The sequence below is a fragment of the Heptranchias perlo genome, chromosome 2 (assembly GCF_035084215.1).
Source record: "Heptranchias perlo isolate sHepPer1 chromosome 2, sHepPer1.hap1, whole genome shotgun sequence".
In the NCBI taxonomy this organism is placed as follows: Eukaryota; Metazoa; Chordata; class Chondrichthyes; order Hexanchiformes; family Hexanchidae; genus Heptranchias; species Heptranchias perlo.
Genome location: NC_090326.1, coordinates 106254102 through 106278939, shown reverse-complemented (window position 1 = coordinate 106278939; position 24838 = coordinate 106254102). Strand labels below are relative to the sequence as shown.

The 24838-nt window shown below is 44.1% G+C and overlaps 1 long non-coding RNA gene across 1 annotated transcript in view; it reads left to right on the top strand.

Moving 5' to 3' along the window:
- Window positions 1–1511: 1511 nt before the first annotated feature.
- The window catches only part of LOC137334152 (uncharacterized), a 59097-nt gene continuing 35770 nt past the window's right edge, over window positions 1512–24838 (top strand). Inside the window, exons 1-2 of the long non-coding RNA XR_010966084.1 lie at window positions 1512–1626; window positions 16885–17023. This is a non-coding gene — a long non-coding RNA (uncharacterized lncRNA). The remainder of the gene's footprint in view (window positions 1627–16884; window positions 17024–24838) is intronic.

Here is a 24838-nt window from a genome sequence, read left to right as displayed (position 1 = left end):
TAATGACTTGGCCTCCACTGCCTTCTGTGGTAGAGAATTCCACAGGTTCACTACCCTCTGAGTGAAGAAATTTCTCATCTCGGTTCTAAATGGCATACCCCGTATCCTGAGACTGTGACCCCTGGTTCTGGACTCCCCAGCCATCGGGAACATCCTCCCTGCATCTAGTCTGTCTAGTCCTGTTAGAATTTTATATGTTTCAATGAGATCACCTCTCATTCTTCTAAACTCTAGTGAATATAGGCCAAGTCGACCCAATCTCTTATACATCAGTACTGCCATCCCAGGAATCAGTCTGGTAAACCTTCATTGCACTCCCTCCATGGCAAGGACATCCTTCCTCAGATAAGGAGACCAAAACTGCACACAATGCTCCAGATGTGGTCTCACCAAGGCCCTGTATAACTGCAGTAAGACATCTCTGCTCCTGTACTCAAATCCTCTTGCAATGAAGGCCAACATACCATTCGCCTTCCTAACTCTTTGCTGCACCTGAATGCTCGCTTTCAACGACTGGTGTACAAGGACACCCAGGTCTCGTTGCACTTCCCCTTTTCCCAATCTATCACCATTCAGATAATAATCTGCCTTTCTGTTTTTACAACCAAAGTGGATAACCTCACATTTATTCATGTTATACTGTATCTGCATTTGACCACGCTTCAAAAGTAATTCATTGGCTGTGAAAAACTTTGGGATATCCTCAGGACATGGTAAGGCACCATATAAATACAAGTTTTACAGTAAAAGAAGACATAGGTGGTATTTGATAAGGTTTGTTGAAAAGATGAAGGTGCACAGTGTTAAAGGGAATGTGGCAGCATGGATAGGAAATTGGCTAAAGGACAGAAAAGAGAGAGCATTAGTTAATGGTTGTTTTTCAGACTGATGTTCTTCAAGGGTCAGTGTTGGGACTGTTGCTCTTCTCAGTATATATGAATAATCTGGATTTGGGCATATGAGACACAAAATCAAAATTTAAAGACAGCACAGAAATAGGAAGGGTGGTTAACTCTGGAAAGGCCTATAAATTACTTCTGAATAATATTAGAGATAAGTTAGTAGATTGGGCAGTTAGATGTCAGAAGAAACAATGCAAAGAAATATGAAATGGGAGGGAAATAAGGTGAAGGTATATGGAGTACATGGTGAAACTTTAAAAGGAGTCAAAGAGCCGAGTGACTTACGTGTTCAGATTCACAAATCTTCAAAAATGGAAGGCCAAGTTGATAAAGCTGTAAAGAAAAATATATGGATCCTACGTTTTATAAATAGAGGCACAGAGCACAAAAGTGAAGAGGTAATGCTAAACCAATACAAATCATTAGTAGATCACAGTTAGAGTATTTGGGGTAGATTTTCACCTTTATCACTTGGATGTTAAACATTACCTAGGTGGAGCACAGAAAGGAAAATCAGTCAGGGGGACGATCATACAAAAGTCTGAGAACCTGTCGGATTTTCATTCCTGCATTCCATTCAGGTGTTGCTTAACGCTTAGGTGATAAAGACAAAATGTCACCCCTTTGTGTCTAGTTTTGGGTACCCTCATTTAAGAAGGATGTCAAGGTCATGGAGAGGATGCAGAAAATATATACTATCAGGATGAAAGGCTTTAATTATGAGGTAAGACTAACAAACTGAGGCTCTTTTAACTGTAACAGAGAAAGTGAAGAGGAGATCTGATAGAGATATTCAACATTTTGATGGGTTTTGTGAGTCAGTAAGTAGAGGGAATAAAATAATTATTACCAAAATAATGAATGGAGAGGTTAGGAAAATATTTATATGCAGAGGGTTGTTATGGCATGGAATGCCCTGTAGACCCAATAGTGGAAGCAGACTCTATAAGAGCTTTTAGAAGAGGGAAGTGCATATGTATTTAAAAAAGAAAAAAAGTGCAAGGGGATGGAACAAAGTTGTTAGCTCTTTCAGAGAGCTGACCAGGTGCAATGGGCTGAATGGCCTCCCTTTGTGCTGTGAAATGCTATGATTCTACCTTATGATCTAGAGTTTGCATTCCATTTCACTTTATTTTCCTTTACCTCAGCCACCTACCTGCTTGGACTTTATGTTGCCTTGAGTAGTAATATAGAGAAAGGTTGCTTTAGGCTTTCCTTTATGGTTATATTACTTCAAACTTGACAGTTTTCAAAACAAATATAAAAACTGCAGGTGAAGGTTCAAGAATAACAATGATAACTAGCTCTTTAATTCAACCAGAAAACATATTAAACTTGATTATTGATGAGTGCATACTTTTTAAATCATAAACACTTCTTGCTCCTCTAATTTTGAGTAAACCTAAATAATAGACAGTTATCATCATAGAACCAGGTTTCAGCACGGTTTCAGCACGGAAGGAGGCCATTCGGCCCTTCGAGTCCACGCCGGCTCTATGCAAAAGCAATCCAGCTAGTCAAATCTCCCCCGCCCTTTCCCCGTATTTATATTTATTTGTATTCCAGGGTTTTGAGCAGATCCAATAAACTAAAAAAAACCTTACCCTTCCTGTTGTTGCTTTCATTTTGTTCTTCAGCCAGTTTCTAATTTAGGCCCCTCTGTGTATGATATTTTCACATGTGTTCTAATACATGCATGGGCATGACCTGTCTGCAGTATGTTTCACAATGACTTTCTAATCTTCGATACTAAAATGAAATCAAACACCTGTGTAAATAGAAGTGAATCATTCAACTGGGAGAAGAGAAAAACACATTGGAGTAGATCCTAACATTGTGCGATAATGTTAAATGGAGATAGCGAGTCGGCAACCCATTTTACATCTCTCCTGATTTTTATTTCCATCAGAAGAGATGTAAAATTGCCAAACTGCCATGGTGGGATTTGAACTCACAGTCTCTAGATTATTAGTCAAGGCCTTTGGATTACAAGTCCAATAATATAACCACTACAATACCAAACACCCTTACAAAGGGGGACAAGGGGCATTTCAGTCTACTTTTTGGGGGAGGCTCTGGCACTTTCCCTTGACCCTGCATCCTCTGCCAGGATTCCCGGCCTCTTATCGTGGCGGGTACATGAGATGCATCCCTAGTGGCATGGACATCTACCTGGATTATGTAAATCAGGCGACCTACCCTTCACCCCACCAATTTCGGTGAAGTCCGCACTGGAGGCCACCGGTGGACAGACCCCGGCATTTACACCAGGATCAAAGTAGAATCATAGAATCATAGAAAGTTATGGCACAAAAGGAGGCCATTCGGCTCATCGTGTCCATTCCGGCCAAGAAAGATCTATCCAGCTTAATCCCACTTTCCAGTACTTGGTCCGTAGCCCTGTAGGTTAAGGCACTTCAACTGCACATCCAAGTTCTTTTTAAATGATTTGAGGGTTTCTGCCTCTACCACCCTTTCAGGCAGTAGTTCCAGACTCCCGCCATGCACTGGGTGAAAAAATTTCTCCTCAGCTCCCCTCTAATCCTTCTACTAATTACTTTAAATCTATGCCCCCTGGTCACTGACCCCTCTGCTAAGGGAAATAGGTCCTCCCTATCCACTCTATCTAGTCCCGTCATAATTTTATATACTTCAATTAAATCTCCTCTCAGCCTCCTTTGTTCCAAAGAAAACAATCCCAGCCTATCCAATCTTTTCTCTTAGCTAAAATTCTCCAGCCCTGGCAACATCTTTGTAAATCTCCTCTGTACCGGCTCTTGTCCAATTACATCTTTCCTGTAATGTCGTGAACAGAACTGTACACAGTACTCAAGCTATGGCCTAACCAATGTTTTATACAGTTCTAGCATAACCTCCCTGCTCTTATATTCTATGCCTCAGCTAATAAAGGAAAGTATCCCATATGCCTTTTTAACCACCTTATCTACCTGTCCTGCTACCTCTGGGAGTCTGTGGACATGCACTCCAAGGTCCCTTTGTTCCTCTACACCTCTCAGTATCCTCCCATTTATTGTGTACTCCTTTGCCGTATTTGCCCTCCCCAAATGCATTACCTCACACTTCTCTGGATTGAATTCCATTTGCCATTTTTCTGCCCACCTGACCAGTCCATTGATATCTTCCTGTAGTCTACAGCTTTTTGTTAGAGTCCAAAAAAGACTCACGATCAATCACACGGCCAATTTTTGTATCATCTGCAAACTCCTCGATCAAGCCCCCCTACATTCAAGTCCAAATCATTAATATATACCACAAAAAGCAAGGGACCTAGTACTGAGTCTTGCGGAACCCCACTGGAAACAGCCTTCCAGTCACAAAAACACCCGTCAACCATTACCTTTTGCTTCCTGCCACTGAGCCAATTTTGGATCCAACTAGTCACTTTCCCTTGGGTTCCATGGGCTTTTACTTTTTTGACCAGTCTGCCATGTGGGACCTTGTCAAAAGCCTTGCTAAAAATCTATGTACACTACATCAAATACGTTACCCTCATCGACCCACCTTGTTACCACCTCAAAAAATTCAATCAAGTTAGACAGACATGACCTTCCCTTAACAAATCCATGCTGACTGTCCTTGATTAAACAGTGCCTTTCTAAATGACGATTTATGCTGTCCCTTACAATTGATTCCAATAATTTGCCACCACCAAGGTTAGACTGACTGGCCTATAATTACTCGGTCTATCTTTTTCTCCCTTTTTAAACAACGGTACAACATTAGCAGTCCTCCAGAAAATGATGGTCAGAGCCTCTGCTATTTCCTCCTTTGCTTCTCTTAACAGCCTGGGATACATTTCATCCGGGCCTGGTGATTTATCTACTTTCAAAGATGCTAAACCCTTTAATACTTCCTATCTCGCTATATTTATCCCATCCAATATTTCACTCCCCCTCCTTAACTACAATGTCTGCATCATCCCCCCTTTTGTGAAGGCAGATGCAAAGTATTCATCAAGAACCATACCCACATCTTCCACCTCCACACATAGGTTATCTTTTTAGACTCTAATAGGCCCTATTCTTTCATTAGTTATCCTTTTGCTCTTCATGTATTTATAAAACATCTTTGGGTTTTTCTTAATTTTACTTGCCAATATTTTTTCATGCCCTCTCTTTGCTTTTCTAATTTCTTTTTTTAATTTTACGCCTGCACTTTGAATACTCGTCTAGGCTTTCTACTGTATTGAGCTCTCGGTATCTGACATAAGCTTTCCTTTTTTGCCTTATCTTACCCTGTATGCTCCTTGTCATCCAGGGAACTCTAGATTTGGCAGTCCCACCCTTTTTCTTTGTAGGAACATGTTTACTCTGAACCCCTTGAATCTCCCCTTGAATGTCTTTCACTGCTCTGACACTGATTTACCTTCAAGTAATTGTTTCCAGTCCACTTTTGCTAAATCACTTCTCAACTGAGTAAAATTGGCATTTCCCCAATTTAGAACTTTTACTCCTGTTCTATCTTTGTCCTTTTCCATGACTATGCTAAATCTAACTGAATTATGATCACTACCACCAAAATGCTCTCCCGCTGATACTCCTTCCACCTGCCCAGCTTCATTCCCTAAAACTAAATCCAGAACTGCCCCCCCTCTCATTGGGCTTACTATATACTGGCTAAAAAAATTCTCCTGAATGCAATCTAAGAATTCTATGCCCTCTACACCTTTTGCACTGATTGTATCCCAGTTAATATAAGGGTAGTTGAAATCCCCTACTATTACTGCCCGGTTGTTTTTGCACTTCTCAGAAATTTGCCTGTTTATTTGAGATTCTATCTCCCCCTGACTGCTTGAGGGTCTATAGTACACTCCCAGTAGTGTGATTGCCCCTTTTTTGTTCTTCAGTTCAGCCCATATGGCCTCATTTGATGATCCTTCTAACATATCATCCCTCCTCACAGCCGTAATTGTTTCTTTAACAATATTGCCACCCCCCCCCCCTCCTTTTTAATCCCCCTCTCTATCTTGTCTAAAAACTCTGTAACCAGGAATGTTGAGCTGCCATTCCTGCCCCTCTTTAAGCCATGTTTCTGTAATATCTAAGATATCATACTTCCATGTGTATATCTGTGCCCTCAGCTCATCTGTCTTATTCACTAGACTCCTTGCATTGAAGTATATATCTTTAAGCACTGCCAAACTCCTTTGATGTCTAGTTTCTAACCTTTGTTTCCTCTGCCTTCCAAACTCACTTATTAATTTTCTACCTTCCATTTCCAGCTCTGCTTCTCTCCCTTCTGAATCTACGCTCATGTTCCCATCCCCCCGCCAAGCTAGTTTAAACCCTCCCCAACAGCACTAGCAAAACTCCCTGCGAGTATATTGGTCCCGGCCCTGTTGAGGTGCAACCCGTTCGGCTTGTACAGGTCCAACCTCCTCCAAAACTGGTCCCAATGCCCCAGGAATCTAAAGCCCTCCCTCCTGCACCATCTTTCCAGCCACGCATTCATCTGCTCTATCAACCTATTTTTATACTCGCCAGCGCCGGAGATTACTTCCTTTGAGGCCCGGCTTCTTAATCTCTTTCCTAACTCCTTAAAATCTGCCTGCAGGACCTCATCCCTCTTTCTACCTATGTCATTGGTCCCAATATGGACCATGACCTCTGGCTGTTCACCCTCCCCCTCCAGAATGTTCTGCAGCCGCTCAGTGACACCCTTGACCCTGGCACCAGGGAGGCAACATACCATCCTGGAATCACGCCTGCGGCTGTAGAAACGCCTGTCGGCTCCCCTAACCATAGAATCCCCCTATCACTATTGCTCTCTTGACCTTTGCCCTCCCCCCTGTACAGCTGAGCCACCCATAGTGCTATGGTCTTGGCTCTGGCTGCACTCCCCAGAGGAACCCTCTCCTTCACCAGTACCAGTTAGAGAGCGAGATGCGCTCAGGCGCCTAGTCCTCCTTGTCTGTCTGGCGGTCACCCAGTTCCTCTCTGCCTGCACTCTCTTAAGCTGTGGGGTGACTACCTCCAGAAACGTGCTATCCACGAAACTCTCAGCCTCGTGGATGCACTGCAGTGACGCCAGCCGCTGCTCAAGCTCCGAAATCTGGAGCTCAAGCTCCTTCAGCTGACAACACTCCCTACACATGTGGTTGTTCAGGACACAGGAAGCGCCCTGGAGTTCCCACTTGGCACAAGATGTGCATTGGACGGAACTGAGGTGCCCTGCCATGCCTCGATTTATTAGATTATTAACTAAACTTAAGAGAAATAAACTAAAGACTTCAAAAACACACTCACCAAGCTATTCACCAATCAGCTACTCACCAATCAGCTCCTTCCCTTGTGCTGACTTCCCTTTGGGTTTTTTTTCTCTCTCCCACTTGCGCTCCGACTCCGGCTCTCCTCCACTCCTCCGTCTCAGCTGCCCTCGGGCCTCTGACTCCCACCTTTTTATGAGCCGCTCCCTCTCCTCCACTCCTCCGTCTCAGCTGCCCTCGGGCCTCTGACTCCCACCTTTTTATGAGCCGCTCTCTCTCCTCCACTCCTCCGTCTCAGCTGCCCTCGGGCCTCTGACTCCCACCTTTTTATGGGCCGCTCCCTCTCCTCCACTCCTCCGCCTCAGCTGCTCTCGGGCCTCTGACTCCCACCTTTTTATGAGCTGCTTCCTCTCCTCCACTCCACCGCCTCAGCTGCTCTCGGGCCTCTGACTCCCATCTTTTTATGAGCTGCTCCCTCTCCTCTGTTCTGCTGCCTCAGCTCCGACTCCCGCCTTTTTATGGGCTTTGGGGTTTTGGACTCAGCACCTAAAACAAGACATCACTTGCTCAGTACTGCACTGAAGGCCTAGATTAATAGTTTAAATCCTGGAGCGGGACTTGAACCCACAACCTTCAGGCTGTGAGCCAAATTGAGACTTAGTAGTGAGGAAAGGGGGAAATGTTGGGGGTGGACATCTGGGAAATAATTTCACTTGACATCAAAAAGGGTTTTGATATTTTCAAGGAACAGGAGGACAAGAATAAGAGGAGTTTGAGATAGTCAGATAGTGGGGGAGGAGGGCGGGGAAATTCAAGTTGGAAATTTATCAAAGGTCTAAGGCTGAGATTAAGGTCGAGATATCAAGTAGCCAAAATTGTTAAAAATTGGCAAGAATGACTCATGTGAGACTTACATATACAACAGGATTTGCACAAAATAATTAAAAATATAGTGTAAGAATTTTTTGAAAACATTGCCAATTAAGATGTATTTGTGTTTCTTTAACTTGTAATTTATTATATTTACAAATAAAACAGAAAACATTTCTGAGGAGGTCGTAAAAATACTAAACATCTATAAAGAATGAATTGGGACCTGCCCAATGGTCTTTTATGGTCCCCCTCCATTCCTCGGGTATTCACTTTTTAATGCTAACAGCAGCAGAGTTTTACATGTCAGGCTAGAGGTGTACTCCACCTGGGGGATTACTTATCACAGGGAGTTAACCTTTTGTGACAAAGTAGATTTACTTTAGTCCAACTAATGCATAGGCTTTGGCAAACTGGCCTAAAAGCATCTGGTAAACAGTCATCATCCACTCCTAAGTTTTGAAAATGTTCTTCACCCTCTTTAATTTTAAAAAAATCTTCCTTTTCAGGCTGTTTTTACTTTTCTCACAAGGATTCTTTGTATATTTCATATTTAAGGCCTTTACATCTAAATTCATATATTCAACATTGTTTATATATGAAGTACTAGTAAAATAGATAAATTGTAAAATAAATAGAAGTAATCATTAACCTTTTTTGATGTGACAGAGTTGTGATTCTAAAAGGCAAAAGTTACTTAAACAAGTGGATTTCTTCCCACTTAAAATAAATATTAGCATTACCCCCTACTCCTTATGTAGACCTGGTGTGCTCTCAGCTATCAGCTCGTGAATGAAAAGACTAAAGTGCGTAAGAAAGATCAATAAACGATGTATTCTGCCTTAAGCAAAGCTATACGCAGGTGTGTCACTCATTAATGATGAGATAAAACTCTTTTAAAATTGTTAATACCTTTCAGAAATTCATTAGTAGCCAACTAACTGCTTGTTATACTTCCATTTGCTTTGACTTCCTTGAACACTGAGTTATGTATTTATCAGAGTGAATTTGTTTTAGAAAGACATAAATAAGTCAGCTCTTTTAGTAATTCCTGACAAAAAAAAGCAGAACCCATTTAGACAGTAGCAGAACTGGTTTAAACTAGTTGCTAGAATAAATGTTCACTTTATGGATTTGATTTGAATGATGTAATATGCTGAAAAAGATGTAATGCACATCCTGGAAAAAGCACAGCCCCCCTGATCCAAACCTCGTACAAGCCCTGTCACAATTTCTCAACAAATGCTGAAAGAACTAAATAACTAAGAATAAGGTCTCCGTGCCAAAATAAATCTGTCAACCATTTATCAATGTTTAAGCATTGGCGCCACAAAGACATGTGCAAAAGATTCATTTATTTTTCGGTTTAGTTTTTTGCTGATTATGTAAGTAGCAATGAGCGACACCTCTAATGGGGAAGGTGAATGGAAGGACTGAATTAAATGTAAAATCTTAGGATGTGTCCCCAAAGTTACATCTGTACAACCACAAATAGATCTGCATGCGAATTTATCCCAGAAAGACTCAAAGTAGTTTCAATGACTTGGAGGGCCTGGTGGAAGGTCCAAAAGACGTTATATGATTTATATCGGGGGAGAGGAGCTAAATACGATTAAAATCACTCAGGAGATGGTACTCAGTAAAATAATGGGACTCAAGGCGGATAAATCCCCTGGACCTGATGGCTTCCATCCTAGGGTCTTGAGGGAAGTGGCAGTAGGGATTGTGGATGCTTTGGTGATAGTTTTCCAAAATTCCCTGGACTCAGGAGAGGTCCCGGCAGATTGGAAAACTGCTAATGTAACACCGTTATTTAAAAAGGGTAGTAGGCAGAAGGCTGGAAATTATAGGCCAGTTAGCTTAACATCTGTGGTGGGTAAAATTTTGGAGTCTATTATTAAGGAGACAGTAACGGAACATTTAGATAAGCATAATTTAATAGGACAAAGTCAGCATGGCTTTATGAAGGGGAAGTCATGTCTGACAAATTTGCTTGAGTTCTTCGAGGATATAACGTATAGGGTGGATAAAGGGGAACCAGTGGACATAGTGTATTTAGACTTCCAGAAGGCATTCGACAAGGTGCCACATAAAAGATTATTATTTAAGATAAAAAATCACGGGATTGGGGGTAATATTCTGGCATGGGTGGAGGATTGGTTATCGAACAGGAAGCAGAGAGTTGGGATAAATGGTTCATTTTCGGACTGGCAACCAGTAACCAGTGGTGTTCCACAGGGGTCGGTGCTGGGTCCCCAACTCTTTACAATCTATATTAACGATTTGGAGGAGGGGACCGAGTGCAACATATCAAAATTTGCAGATGATACAAAGATGGGAGGGAAAGTAGAGAGTGAGGAGGACATAAAAAACCTGCAAGGGGATATAGACAGGCTGGGTGAGTGGGCGGAGATTTGGCAGATGCAATATAATATTGGAAAATGTGAGGTTATGCACTTTGGCAGGAAAAATCAGAGAGCAAGTTATTATCTTAATGGCGAGAGACTGGAAAGTACTGCAGTACAAAGGGATCTGGGGGTCCTAGTGCAAGAAAATCAAAAAGTTGGTATGCAGGTGCAGCAGGTGATCAAGAAAGCCAACGGAATGTTGGCTTTTATTGCTAGGGGGATAGAATATAAAAACAAGGAGGTATTGCTGCAGTTATATAAGGTATTGGTGAGACCGCACCTGGAATACTGCATACAGTTTTGGTCTCCATACTTAAGAAAAGACATACTTGCTCTCGAGGCAGTACAAAGAAGGTTCACTCGGTTAATCCCGGGGATGAGGGGGCGGACATATGAGGAGAGGTTGAGTAGATTGGGACTCTACTCATTGGAGTTCAGAAGAATGAGAGGCGATCTTATTGAAACATATAAGATTGTGAAGGGTCTTGATCGGGTGGATGCAGTAAGGATGTTCCCAAAGATGGGTGAAACTAGAACTCGGGGGCATAATCTTAGAATAAGGGGCTGCTCTTTCAAAACTGAGATGAGGAGAAACTTCTTCACTCAGAGGGTGGTAGGTCTGTGGAATTTGCTGCCCCAGGAAGCTGTGGAAGCTACATCATTAGATAAATTTAAAACAGAAATAGACAGTTTCCTAGAAGTAAAGGGAATTAGGGGTTATGGGGAGCGGGCAGGAAATTGGACATGAAGCTGAGTTCGGATCGGTCAATGCCCTGTGGGTGGCGGAGAGGGCCCAGGGGCTATGTGGCCGGGTCCTGCTCCGACTTCTTGTGTTCTTTAGATTTGTGGTTGGGATCAGATCAGCCATGATCTTATTGAATGGCGGAGCAGGCTCGAAGGGCCGATTGGCCTACTCCTGCTCCAATTTCTTATGTTCTTATGTTCTTACAAGGTAAGGCACAGATAATTTTGTAAAGTAGCAGCACAGGGCATGAAGGATAGTTGTTAAAATATATGCACAAAATGCTCTTCTGACACTGGGAATTCCTCTGCACTTTTTCAACAAACCTGCTTATTAAAGAAAGAATTTGAATTTATATAGCCCCTTTCATGACTCACAACAGCCCAAAGCACTTCACAGCCAATGAAGTACTTTTGAGGTATAATCACCGTTGTAACGTAAGCAAACATTGCAGTCAATTTGTACACGGCAAGGTCGCACAAACAATAATAGAAATTACCAGATAATCTGCTTTTGCTGCTGTTTGTATTGTTTGAGGGATATATGTTGGTCAGACCATGAGAACATAAGAGATAGGAGCAGGAGTAGGCTATTTGGCCCCTCAAGCCTGCTCCGCCATTCAATGAGATTATGGCGGATCTGATTTTTACCTCAACTCCACTTTCCCGCCTTTTCCCCATATCTTTTGACTCCCTTGCTGATCAAAATTTGTCTAACTCAGCCTTGAATGTGTTCAATGACTCAGCCTCCACAGCTTTTTGGGGTAAAGAATTCCAAAGATTCACAACCCTCTGGGAGAAGAAATTCCTCCTCATTTCAGTCTTAAACTGGTGACCCCCTATTCTGAGACTATGCCCCCTAGTTTTAGATTCCCCCATGAGGGGTAACATCCTCTCAGCATCTACCCTATCGAGTCCCCTCAGAATCTTGTATGTTTCAATAAGATCTCCTCTCATTCTTCTAAACTCCAATGAGTATAGACCCAACCTGTTCAATCTTTCCTCATAAGACAACCCTTCCATACCCAGAATCAACCAAGTGAACCTTCTCTGAACTGCCTCCAATGCAAGTATGTCATTCCTTAAATAAGGGCACCAGAAATGTACGCAGTACTCCAGGTGTGGTCTCACCAGCACCCTGTACAGTTGTAGCATGACTTCCCTGCTTTTATACTCCATCCCCCTAGAAATAAAGGCCAATATTCCATTTGCCTTCCGGATTACCTGCTGCACCTGTATGTTGACTTTTTGTATTTCATGTACGAGGACACCCAGATTCCCCTGTACCGCACTATTTTGTAGTATTTCTCCATTCAGATAATATTTTGCTTTTTTATTTTTCCTCCCAAAGTGGATGACTTCACATTTTCCCACATTATATTCCATCTGCCAAATTTTTGCCCATTCGCTTAAGCTGTCAATATCCCTTTGCAGACACTTGGGGCTCGATTTTAGGATCGTGTTTCCGGCGGGTTCCCAGCGGGGTGGCCCCGAAAATCCCGATATCCGGTCACGTGACCGGATCGCGACGAAATCCCGGCCACTTCCGGGTACCGCGCTGACGTGCGGGGCTGCGCGCGCAAGCCCCGCTGGTGGGAATCCCGCAGGCAATTAAAGCCAGCGGGGTTCCACTTGAGAGTACTTAACTTGCTCGTTGTGGTCAGTTAATGAGCTGAAGCAGCTGTCAAAAGAGGAAGTGTGGGATTTTCGGTTCAAGGCAGTGAGTTTCCCACACTGGGGGAAAGAGTCTCCCTCCAACCAGGCGTGTTGCAGCCAGCAGCCTGTGGCAGGTGCCAAGGTGCGCTCCACGGGGGAGAGCCCTCACCCACGCAGGAGGCCACCGCGTCACATAGGGCAACCCCTGCCCTCCACCACCCCCCGCCAAGCCAGAGGACAGACCGACACGAAACCGCAGCCCCAGTCCGAGGAACCACACACCTACCCTGCACAACCCCTCAGACCAACACCTGCCAGTTGGGTGGTGTGTGGAGACCCTCGGAGGACGAAGAGCATGACCAGCACCAGCAGCCTCGCAGTCCACGCCGTCCGCCGCAGAGACGTGGGTCCCCACAACACGGTGTTGTTGCACGCCCACCTGCACAGCAGGAGGGAGGGCTACTGCAGAGAGAGACGCGTCGCAGAGGGCACTACCCTCGCCACAGTGTCCACAGACTGAGGCGCAGCTCCCCGGACCTCTCCGAGCAGCAGTGCACAGGGAGGCGCAGATTCGCTCGACATGTAGTCGTGGAGATCTGCAGCGTCTTTCATGCCGAGCTGCTCCTGGCTGGCCCCAGCACCAACTGCTTACCTGTCGCTGGCAAAGTCACCACTGCCCTCCACACCTTCTCCTCCGCATCCTTCTAGGGTGCAGCCGGCTACACCGCCGATGTCTCTCAGTCGTCTGCGCGGACGAGCCCTGCAAATACACCTGCACCTACTCTGCAGTAACACGATGGGTGGCATCAGTGGTGGGTCCTCATAGTGATACCCAGGAGCAGGCATTATTGGACACAGCGGACAGGATTCGCGGAGACATGGCAGTGGTGGTGTCAATATAATGTGTGCTGTTTGTTGCTCTGAAATTCAATATGGGTAACACCCATGACAAACCCTCAGACACCCTTGTGCACCCCCTTCATGCTGACGAGACGTTTGCCTTACGCTGCCTACTGCACATATGTGATGCATGCCCTGTGGCTGCAGCACAGGTGGTGGCAGGTTGAGTGAGGCTGGCCGTGAGGGAGATGCACGAGAGGGTGAGTATGGGATGGAGCAATGAGATTGTATGAGGATTGGGTTGCGTGTTAGTGGCAGGGTGAGTACTGGCGAGGTGAGTAGGTGGAGGTAAGATGAGGATGGGGTGTGAGTGGGTGTGAAGGGTGATGTGACAGAATAGTGTTGGCGGTGCCGAAGGAGATGTGGGGTGGGGGCAGTGTTGTGGCAGACGGAGTGTAGGGGAAAGACTTCGTGTTCTCACTTTGGCTGACCTACTTAGGTCATTGCAGCGCCTCCTGCACTGTATGCAGGTGGGCGATATGTTGGTGGCGCAGGTGACCCCCTCTGCCACCTCGAGCCAGGCCTTCTTGGTGGCAGAGGCAGACCGCTTCCTCCCGCCCGCCGGGGGGAAGATCTGTGTCCTCCCCCTCCTCCTCACCCCATCTAATGATACCTGGGGTGAGGCATCATTAAACTGGGAGCAGCCTTCCCCCTGGGCTGCTCCATGCTGCAATTTGTCCCATTGGTTGCAGCATCTGTCAGTGGAGGACTGCCCCTTTAACTAGAGAGCCTCCAGCTGACAGATCGTACTGCGCATGCGCAGCCCGACCGACGCGCAGGCCAGTGCCGTGGACCCCGGAGGAGCAGGTAATTGATTCCTATTAGTGGGTTGCCTGCTACGATCGCGTGGGCAACCCACTAATTTCGCCGAGCGTGTTGACCACGCTCCCGGAGGACCACCCGCTGGGAACCCGCAGGCCTGCTAAATTCGGACCCTTTGTGTCCTCATCGCAACTTGCTTTTCCACCTATCTTTGTATCATCAGCAAATTTGGCCACAAGACACTCTGTTCCTTCATCCAAGTCATTGATATATATTGTAAATAGTTGAGGCCCCAGCACTGAGCCCTGGGGCACCCCACTAGTTACAGATTGCCATTTTTAAAATGACCCTTTTATCCCGACTCTTTGTTTTCTGTTAGTTAGCCAATCCTCTATCCATGCCAGTATATTACCCCCAACACCATGAGCTCTTATCTTGTGCAGTAATCTTTTATGTGGCACCTTATCGAATGCCTTTTGGAAATCCAAATATACTGCATCCATTGGTTCCCCTTTATCCACCCTGCCCTTTACTTCCTCAAAGAACTCTAATAAATTTGTCAGACATGATTTCCTCTTCATAAAACCATGATGACTCTCCTTGATTGTATTCTGAGTCTCCAAATGTCCTGCTGCTACTTCCTTAATAATGGATTCTAGCATTTTCCCAATGAGAGATGTTAGGCTAACTGGTCTATAGTTACCTATTTTCTGTCTCACTCCCTTCTTGAATAGGGGTGTTACGTTTGCGGTTTTCCAATCCGCTGGAACCTTTCCAGAATCTAGTGAATTCTGGAAGATTACAACCAATGCATCCACTATCTCTGTAGCCACTTCCTTTAAGACCCTCTGATGGAAGCCATCAGGTCCAGGGGACTTGACAGCCTTTAGACCCATTAGTTTACCTAGTACTTTTTCTCTAGTGATAGTGATTGTTTTTAGTTCCTCCCTCCTCTTTGCCCCTTGATTTTCTACTATTATTGGTATATTGTTAGTGTCTTCTACTGTGAAGACTGATACAAAATGTCTGTTCAATTCCTCTGCCATTTCCTTGTTTTCCATTATTATTTCCCCAGTCTCATCCTCTAAGGGACCAATGTTTACTTTAGCTACCCTCTTCCTTTTTATATACTTGTAGAAGCTTTTACTGTCAACTTTTACATTTCTTGCTAGTTTACTTTCATAATTTATTTTCTCCCTCTTTATTATTCTTTTAGTCACCCTTTGCTGGTTTTTAAAGTTTTCCCAATCTTCGGGCTCTTACCAGTAATCTTTGCCATGTTGTATGCTTTTTCTTTTAACCTGATACCATCCTTTACTTCCTTAGTTGGTCATGGTTGTTTCACCCTTTTTGTGGAGTCTTTCCTCCTCACAGTGATATATTTTTGTTGCGAGTCATAAAATATCTTTTTAAATGTTTGCCACTGCTTATCCACCATCATACCATCTAATCTGTTTACCCAGTCCACTTCAGCCAATTCCACCCTCATTCCTTTATAATTGACCTTATTTAATTTTAATACAATAGTTTCAGACCCAAGATCCTCGCTCTCAAACTGGATGTGAAATTCTATCATGTTATGATCACTGCTTCCCAAGGGATCCTTTACTTTGAGATCGTTAATTAATCCTGTTTTGTTACCCATTACCAGATCCAATTAGTCAGGATAATGGGAGAACTCCTTTGCACATCTTTGAAAAGTGCCATCGCATTTTTTAAATCCACCTGAGAGGGCAGATGGTTTAGCATCTCCTCCGAAAGATGGGAACTCCAACAGTGCAATGCTCCCTCAGTACTGTACTGAAATGTCAGCCTGGATTATGTGTTCAAATCCTAGAGTAGGGCTTGAATACATGACCTTCTGACTCAGAGGCAAGAGTGTTAACACTGAGCCAAGTCTCTCACATTTTATGTTATAAAAGGATTAATGACTTTGTGAAAAAAGGGCACACAAGAATTTCACACAAATTTGTCAACCAAACATACAGCATTTAGTAATTTTAAAGCTGCTTTCTCAATCCCCATTGCCTCTATGTTTAAAGTAAATTAACATGGTTGGTTAGGAAAGCTCAAAGGAGAATTTTTGTACCAAAAAGCTGTTGAGGCTAGGTCAATTGAAAATTTCAAAACTGAGAGTGATAGATTTTAGTCAGGGTATTAAGGGATATGGAACCAAAGCAGGTAAATGGAGTTAAGATTCAGATCAGCTATGATCTAATTTAATGGTGGAACATGCTCGAAGGGCTAAATGGCCTACTCCTGTTCTTATATTCCTATGTTCCTTTTTATGTTCCAATCAAATTATTTACATATTCTATGATTTGCACAACACATGAATAGACCGCCAAATAATTAATATATCAATAATGCAGTACCTAAATAGATAAATGTGTTTGTTTACTCAAAATATACCATTTAGTGTGTTCACAGAGCATGGAGAAACCAGGTGCCTTGCAGATTAACCTGAAGAGCCTGTTTGCCAAAGCACCAACTTGAAGCAGGCACCAGCACAGGAACTGTGGAAGAATTACATGGTGATGTTGACGAGGAACCACAGTGTGAGTCAAGGAGCAGTGGTAGCACTTGAGGAAATACAGAGGGTAGAAATATAGTTTGTTGAGTGCCCAACCTAAGTTATTCGGAGATAAGACCTTGTGGAACTGCTTTCCACGATAATGGGCCATATTGAGGAGTCACTTGCCTCCTTGAATAATACAGTAGAAGGTGAAAGAAAGAAAAAAAGAAAGACTTGCATTTATACAGCACCTTTCACGATCTCAGGATGTCCCAAAGCGCTTTACAGCCAATGAAATATTTTTGAAATGTAATCATTTTGAAATGTAGGAAACACGGCAGCCCATTTGCACACAAACAGTAATGTGAAGATGATCAGATAATCTGTTTTGTGATGTTGGTTGAGGGATAAATATTGGCCAGGACAATGGGGAGGGGTGGGGCCGATTAGGGACCATAAAGGAGATCTACTCATGGAGGCAGAGGAGATGGCCGGGGTACTAAATGAGTACTTTGCATCTGTCTTTACCAAGGAAGAAGATGCTGCCAGATTCTTAGTAAAGGTAGATACAGTTGAGATACTGGATGGGCTAAAAATTGATAAAGAAGAGGTGCTTGAAAGGCTAGCTGTACTTAAAGTAGTTAAGTCACCCGGTCCGGATGGAATGCATCCTAGGTTGCTGAGGGAAGTAAGGGTGGAAATTGCGGAGGTGCTGGCCATAATCATCCAAACATCCACAGATACGGGGGGTGGTGCCAGAGGACTGAAGAATTGCTAATGTTGCACCCTTGTTCAAAAAAGGGTGTAAGGATAAACCCAGCAACAATAGGCTAGTCAGTTTAACCTCAGTGGTGGGGAAACTTTTGGAAACAATAATCTGGGACAGAATTAACAGTCACTTGGACAAGTATGGATTGATTAGGGAAAGCCAGCACGGATTTGTTAAAGGCAAATTGTGTTTTTGATGAGGTAACAGAAAGGGTAGATGAGGGCAATGTAGTTGATGTGCTATATATGGACTTTCAAAAGACATTTGGTAAAGTGTTGAATGGTAGGCTTATCATCAAGATTGCGGCCCACAGAATAAAGGGGGCAGTAGCAACATGGATACAGAATTGGCTAAGGGACAGGAAACAGGTGAACGTTTATTTATCGGACTGGAGGGAGGTGTACAGTGGTGTTCCCCAGGGGTCAGTGCTGGTACAATTGCTTCTCTTGATATATATTAATGATTGAACTTGGGTGTTCAGGGCACAATTTCAAAATTTGCAAATGACACAAAACTTGGAAGGGTAGTAAACAGTGAGGAGGATAGTGATAGACTTCAAAGGGATATAGACAGGCTGGTGGCATGGGCAGACACATGGCAGGTGAAATTTAACGCAGAAAAATGCGAAGTGATACATTTCGAGAGGAGAACCAGAGGGCACAACTTTAAAAGGGGTACAGGAACAGAGAGATCAGGGGGTATATACGCACAAATCGTTGAATGTGGCAGGGCAGGTTGAGAAAGTGGTTAAAAAAGCATACGGGATCCTGGGCTTTACAAATAGAGGCATAGAGTACAAAAGTATGGAAGTCATGATGAATCTTTATAAAACACTGGTTCGGCCACAACTGGAGTATTGTGTCCAGTTCTGGGCTCCGCACTTTAGGAAAGATGTGAAGGCCTTAGAAAGGGTGCAGAAGAGATTTACTAGAATGATCCTAGGGATGAGGGACTTTAATTACATGGATAGACTAGAGAAGCTGGGGTTGTTCTCCTTGGAACAGAGACGGTTGCAAGGAAATTTGGTAGAGGCATTCAAATTCATGCAGGGTCTAGAGAGAGTAGATAGAGAGAAACTGTTCCCATTGGCGGAAGGTTCAAGAACCAGAGGACATAGATTTAAGGTGATTGGCAAAAGAACCAAAGGTGACATGAGGAAAAACTTTTTTACACAACGAGTGGTTGGGATCTGGAATGCACTGCCCGAGGGAGTGATGGAGGCAAATTCAATAATGGCCTTCAAAAAGGAACTTATAAGTACTTGAAAGGAAAAAAATTGGGGCGAGGGACTGGGACTGGCTTGATTGCTCTTGCATAGAGCCGGCGCGGACTCGATGGGCCGAATGGCCTCCTTCTGTGCTGTAACCTTTCTATGGTTCTAAGATGCTAACTCCCCTGCTCTTCTTTGAGAGTGGTCTGGTTAGTATGGAGGAGTCCGATGTCCAGACTTGCCCTGCCATCTTTTGTGGAACAATGGTTGTCTGCACTACAGTCCAGCACTGAGCACATAGAAATAGCAATAACTTTTGCAGTTGAGACCTCAATTACATAGGCTATAGGCACAGTAGGAACATCTCTTACGAATTCTTCCAGTGTTGTTACAGAAGCTTTGGTATCCAGATTCCAAGATGTGATCCAAGCCAGCTTCAAATCACGTGGAGAACAGTTATAGACAGATAGGTGCTCACTGTTCTACACTGTTCACAGCTATTAACAACAACAACAATTTGCATTTATTTAGAGCCTTTAACATAGTAAAATGTCCCAAGGTGCTTCACAGGAATGTTATCAAACAAAATTTGATACCGAGCCACATAAGGAGATATTAGGATAGGTGACTAAAAGCTTGGTGAAAGCGGTAGGTTTTGAAGAGAATCTTAAAGGAGGAGGGAGAGGTAGAGAGGTGGAGAGGTTTAGGGAGGGAATTCCAGAGCTTAGGACCAAGCCAGCTGAAGGCATAGCTGCCAATGGTGGAGCGATTAAAATCGGGGATATGTAAGAGGCAGGAATTGAAGGAGCTCAGAGATCTCAGAGGGTTGTAGGACTGGAAGAGGTTACAAAGATAGTGAGGGGAGAGGCATGGAGGGATTTGAAAACAAGGATGAGAATTTTAAAATCGAGGCGTTACTGGACCGGGAGCCAATGTAGGTCAGCGAGCACAGGGGTGATGGGTGAACGGGACTTGGTGTGAGTTAGGATACGGGTAGCAGAGTTTTGGATGAGCTCAAGTTTGTGGTGTGTGGAAGATGGGAGGCCAGCCAGGAGAGCATTGGAATAGTCAAGTCTAGAGGTAACAAAGGCATGGATGAGGATTTCAGCAGCAGATGAACTGAGGCAGTGGCAGAGACGGGCAATGTTATGGAGGCAGAATTAGACGGTCTTGGTGATGGAGCGGATATGTGGTTGGAAGCTCATCTCAGGATCAAATAGGATGCCAACATAGCAAACGGTCTGGTTCAGCCTCAGACAGTGGCCAGAGAGAGGGATGGAGTGCTCAGTAGGCATGCTGAGGAGTTGCTCTTCAAAAGTAGCATGAGTGAAGTAGCACAGTTTGACATTCAAGTCAGCAGCAGTCCTGGGATATCCTAAACAAGTGACAGTAGGTGCTGCCTTTGAAAGAATAAAGTTTCACAATAATTGCAGCAAAGTGAGCCACTTGCCCTGATGTACATACACCAGGGTCAATTGTATGTACAGATAATTGTCCTTCTGCCACCTATAAGAACTAGTGGAGTACTTATTAGTAGTGCATGTAAAAAACCCAGCAGATAAACATATAGTAAACTCATGCACTACTGCCACTGCACAATTTAATAACATTAATTTACTTCTGAATTATTTCATTGTGCTGAAAATAAAGATCCTGTTGGGGCCAAGGATGGGGAATGGGCAGATTGCCTGTCGGTGGTCGGAATTTGGGATGAAACGCGATTCCATCTGGGATTCTGCCCATTTCTTTCGGATTCTCATTTTCCAGTGGAAGACCGGACGTTGACTCCTATGCCCACACCTTCTATCAAGGTTGTGTGTCCGTGGAGTTCCCAAGCTTTACTGGGAATTCTGCCCTTTATAACCTTATAAGACCTGGACAGAACTCAAGAAATGTCAAGAGTTTCATAAAGTCCCCAAAAAAGGCTCCTAAAGTCTCCCAAACTAAGGTAATTGATCCCAGAGGAAATCAATTACTTTTGCCCTGCCGGCAGATGGAGTTGAAGATATTTAGAGAACACATTTTTCTTTGGCGTGAGATGTGCTTTACAGAGGTGGATAGGAGTAGGAACCACTGAAGTGCTCTTCAAGGTGTCAGCAACCTGCCCCAACCATCCCCACACTTGGTCCACATCGGCGAGCATTAGTGAACAGGAGTTCCATTCCACTGAACTTCTACTGGCGGAGTGGGACTTCTGAAAGTTTGGGCCCAAAGAGTCAATTGCCTAAAGTCAAATAAAATTTTAAAAATTGGCACATTTTCCTCCAGTTATCAATGTGAGCAAAAAAGTTGATGCAAGTGGAAAACGGGTTTCCTTGTTTTATTTTCCTGCATCGGTGGTCTCCCATATCCAAACACTAATCTAGCTCTTAGGTCAACTGCCATTTGAAAATAGCACTGTGGGACCCATATGCAGCCCTGTGGGACAAGTACACACCACACCAGCTTCATGCAACTGTACTTACCACTAGGTTTTCAGCGACACTCAGCATCCTCCAGTCTCACCTCCAAAACTGACAGCTGGGTGGAAGAAGAGCCCTCGTTATCGGAATTGGTCTTTGGGGCAAGAAAGGAGTGGCAACCTGGCGAAAACGGGTTCTTTCCCAAATTCCTGCCCCCCCTGCTCCCACCATATTGGCCATCAGTCACCATGGAATTGCTACCCTGCAGTCTTTTCCACTTTCAGTGAGTGTGGTGGTTACATGGTGTCTGCACATTTTAAATTGTGAGGTTAAATCAGGTCACAATTAATATGATGTAATAATAAAGAACAGCAAAACATTTTCTGGAGCAACAATAACCTGCACTCACATTTCTGGTTTATAAACTGGTCTTGGCACTATACAAATCTAGATTTACAGCAAACATTAAATGAAGGATCATAAATTATTCTTGCATAGTCAGATGTCTGGTCCCTCATGTTAAAGGTAAATGCTCAGCTGAAGGAAATTGGTACTAGCTACATGGGGCATGATTGTGGGTAGGGGGCATTAAAAATTGCAACAATTTCAAACCCGCCCCAACCCACCTCCAACCCGCCCATTTCCGGTTTTCGCGGGGGCGGGACGAGGGACGGGCGACCAACCCACTCTCAGGAGGCGGGTTGGTCACTAAAACCTTGCAAGGAGGCTGCGGGCCTCCATTTTTTCAAGTTTTGTGATTTAAGCCTCTGAGGGCCAGGATTCCCAGACCTTCTTCATCATGCTGCATGACAGGTGGTGAGAAGTTCTGCAACTGCAGGTAGGTGTCTTTATAGCACAGCCTGTGGGCCCGGAGGAGCAGGAATGTTTCCCCCAGGCCTAACAAGCCGACCTGCAGCCACCCCGCTAACGGTTGCCGACACCCCCCCCAACCACCGCCCCCCCCACCATGATCACGACCCCCACAACAATTACGACCTCCAAGATATCCCCTGATCCCGACCCCCCCACCACCCCGCTCGGTGACTGACCTCCGATCCCTCCCCCGATGACCCCCAATCCAGACCCCACCTCAGTGACTAACTCCCGATGACTGCCCCCCCCCACCATGATTAATATCCCCAACGCCCGGATGGCCCCCAGATGCCCCCATGCTCCCATGCCCCTATGCCTGCTGATGCCCACATGCCTGCAGATGCCCCCATGCCCCTGTTGCCCCATGTCCCCAATACCCTCATGCCTGCTGATGCCCCATGCCCCCCCGATGCCACCCTCCATCACCCCCCCCCCCAATCCATCCAATCTAAGACTTACCTGAATTCTTACCTCTTCCTTGCTCTTCTCCTGTCCAACTGAGGCCAGCCTGTCAATCAGGCTGGCTTGTCGGGCGGGAAACCGTAAAAAAAATAAAAGACATCCTTATGTCAAAATCGTAAGGACGTCCGGGAAATCCGCACTTCTGGGTTTCCCATCCGCAATCCGACCACCCACTCCCTGGCTCTGGGCTAAAATTATGACCATGTTGTTTGCACAACTTGTGTGGACTGGACAGTTACAGGAAATTGGAGCTCTTTTAATAATTTGATGGTTCTGAAAAGATTATCACAACCCTCCTGCCTTTTGCCACTCTGACCAGCTCCCACTGGCCTTGCTGCTACCCCAATGACCTTATTCATAATCTTGTTGCTGCCAGTGTCGCTAACTAAACCTGCCCCTGGAATAAAATCTTCCTGGGTTAGAATTGGGCTGAGAATTAGAGTTTGGCTGTGGGTTAAGGTTAAGCTTGTAATTAAGGTTAGCTTTAAGCTTGGTTTAAGGTTAGAGTTAGGTTTAAAGTTAGATTTACGTTTAAGGTGAGGGGTACATTTATTTCAGGAGGCAACTTTTTTTTTTGTTGAAGGGGATTGTTTATTTCAATGGGTAAGACTTTGTGCCAGATGGATTCACCAGAGTAAGAGGGTGATCTGTTATGGAGGGCAGTATATTTCCTGAGACCAACCTGCATGCCATCCTCACTGGTCTTGCTGATGACTTCTCTCAGCACCAGCCACACTGCCAGTGCTCATGGGGTCAAAGGTTACGGGCACGGCCAGTCATTGCAGATCCAGGGTCATAAGAACATAAGAACATAAGAAATAGGAGCAGGAGTAGGCCAATTGGCCCGTCGAGCCTGCTCCGCCCATCAATAAGATCTTGGCTGATCTGATCCTAACCTCAAATCTAAATTCATGTCCACTTTCCTGCCCGCTCCCCGTAACCCTAATTCCCTTTACTTCTAGGAAACTGTCTATTTCTGTTTTAAATTTATTTAATGATGTAGCTTCCACAGCTTCCTGGGGCAGCAAATTCCACAGACCTACTACCCTCTGAATGAAGAAGTTTCTCCTCATCTCAGTTTTGAAAGAGCAGCCCCTTATTCTAAGATTATGCCCCCTCGTTCTAGTTTCACCCATTCTTGGGAACATCCTTACCGCATCCACCCGATCAAGCCCCTTCACAATCTTATATGTTTCAATAAGATCGCCTCTCATTCTTCTGAACTCCAATGAGTAGAGTCCCAGTTGTAATAAAAGTGTAATAAAATTTATTACCAAATATCAAGATTTTGACAATGCAGAACTGAGATGAAAAAGTGTGAAGTAAAGAAAGCTGAAATCAAAGATACAAAAGTGAGAGAGTGAGTACCCTTTCTTAGCAAATGCCACTGATAAAGGCAGGCAGAGGGGCACAGAAAGAATTACCATATGAAACTTGCAGAGACATTACAGGGAGAGAGTGCTGACACCATTTTTTATTTCTGTCCATGAGAAATGGTGCAGGAGATCAAATAAATTGTGGTTACTATGAATTTATGACTGAGTAAACTGTTTACTCTTAAATATAGTAGTTAACCCTTCTAAATAAAGATAAGTTCAAATGTACAAAAGCCACAAACTACAACAAATCCACCTGAAAGGAATTATCCAGTAAAATTATTCTAGAAATTAGGTGTAATAAAATTTATTACCAAATATTAAGATTTTGACAATGCAGAACTGAGATGAAAAAGTGTGAAGTAAAGAAAGCTGAAATCAAATAAAAGTGCCAAATTAGGAATGAATTTTAAAGGGAACCAAGAAAATTTTAGAAGACAAATGAAGATGCAACAATTGTAAGTTCAATTACAGAAAAACAATAGCAATCTCATTAAAGATTAGTGTCAACAACACTACAGGAAGAATTAGATAGTGTTATTATCATCCATAGAAGAAAAGTGTTGGATAAAACCATACACTGGTCACTGGTTTGGTCGACTGATGTGTACTGGTCTATAAATCCTTCAAATGTCCTTGCTAAATATAACTGATTTTTTTTTACATAATACCTGATAATTAGGAAATGGAAGTGAAAATGAGAATCTAAGAGATCTTAGGAAGAAGGATTGGAATAGTGATTTGCTGGTGTGTTTAAAATATAATT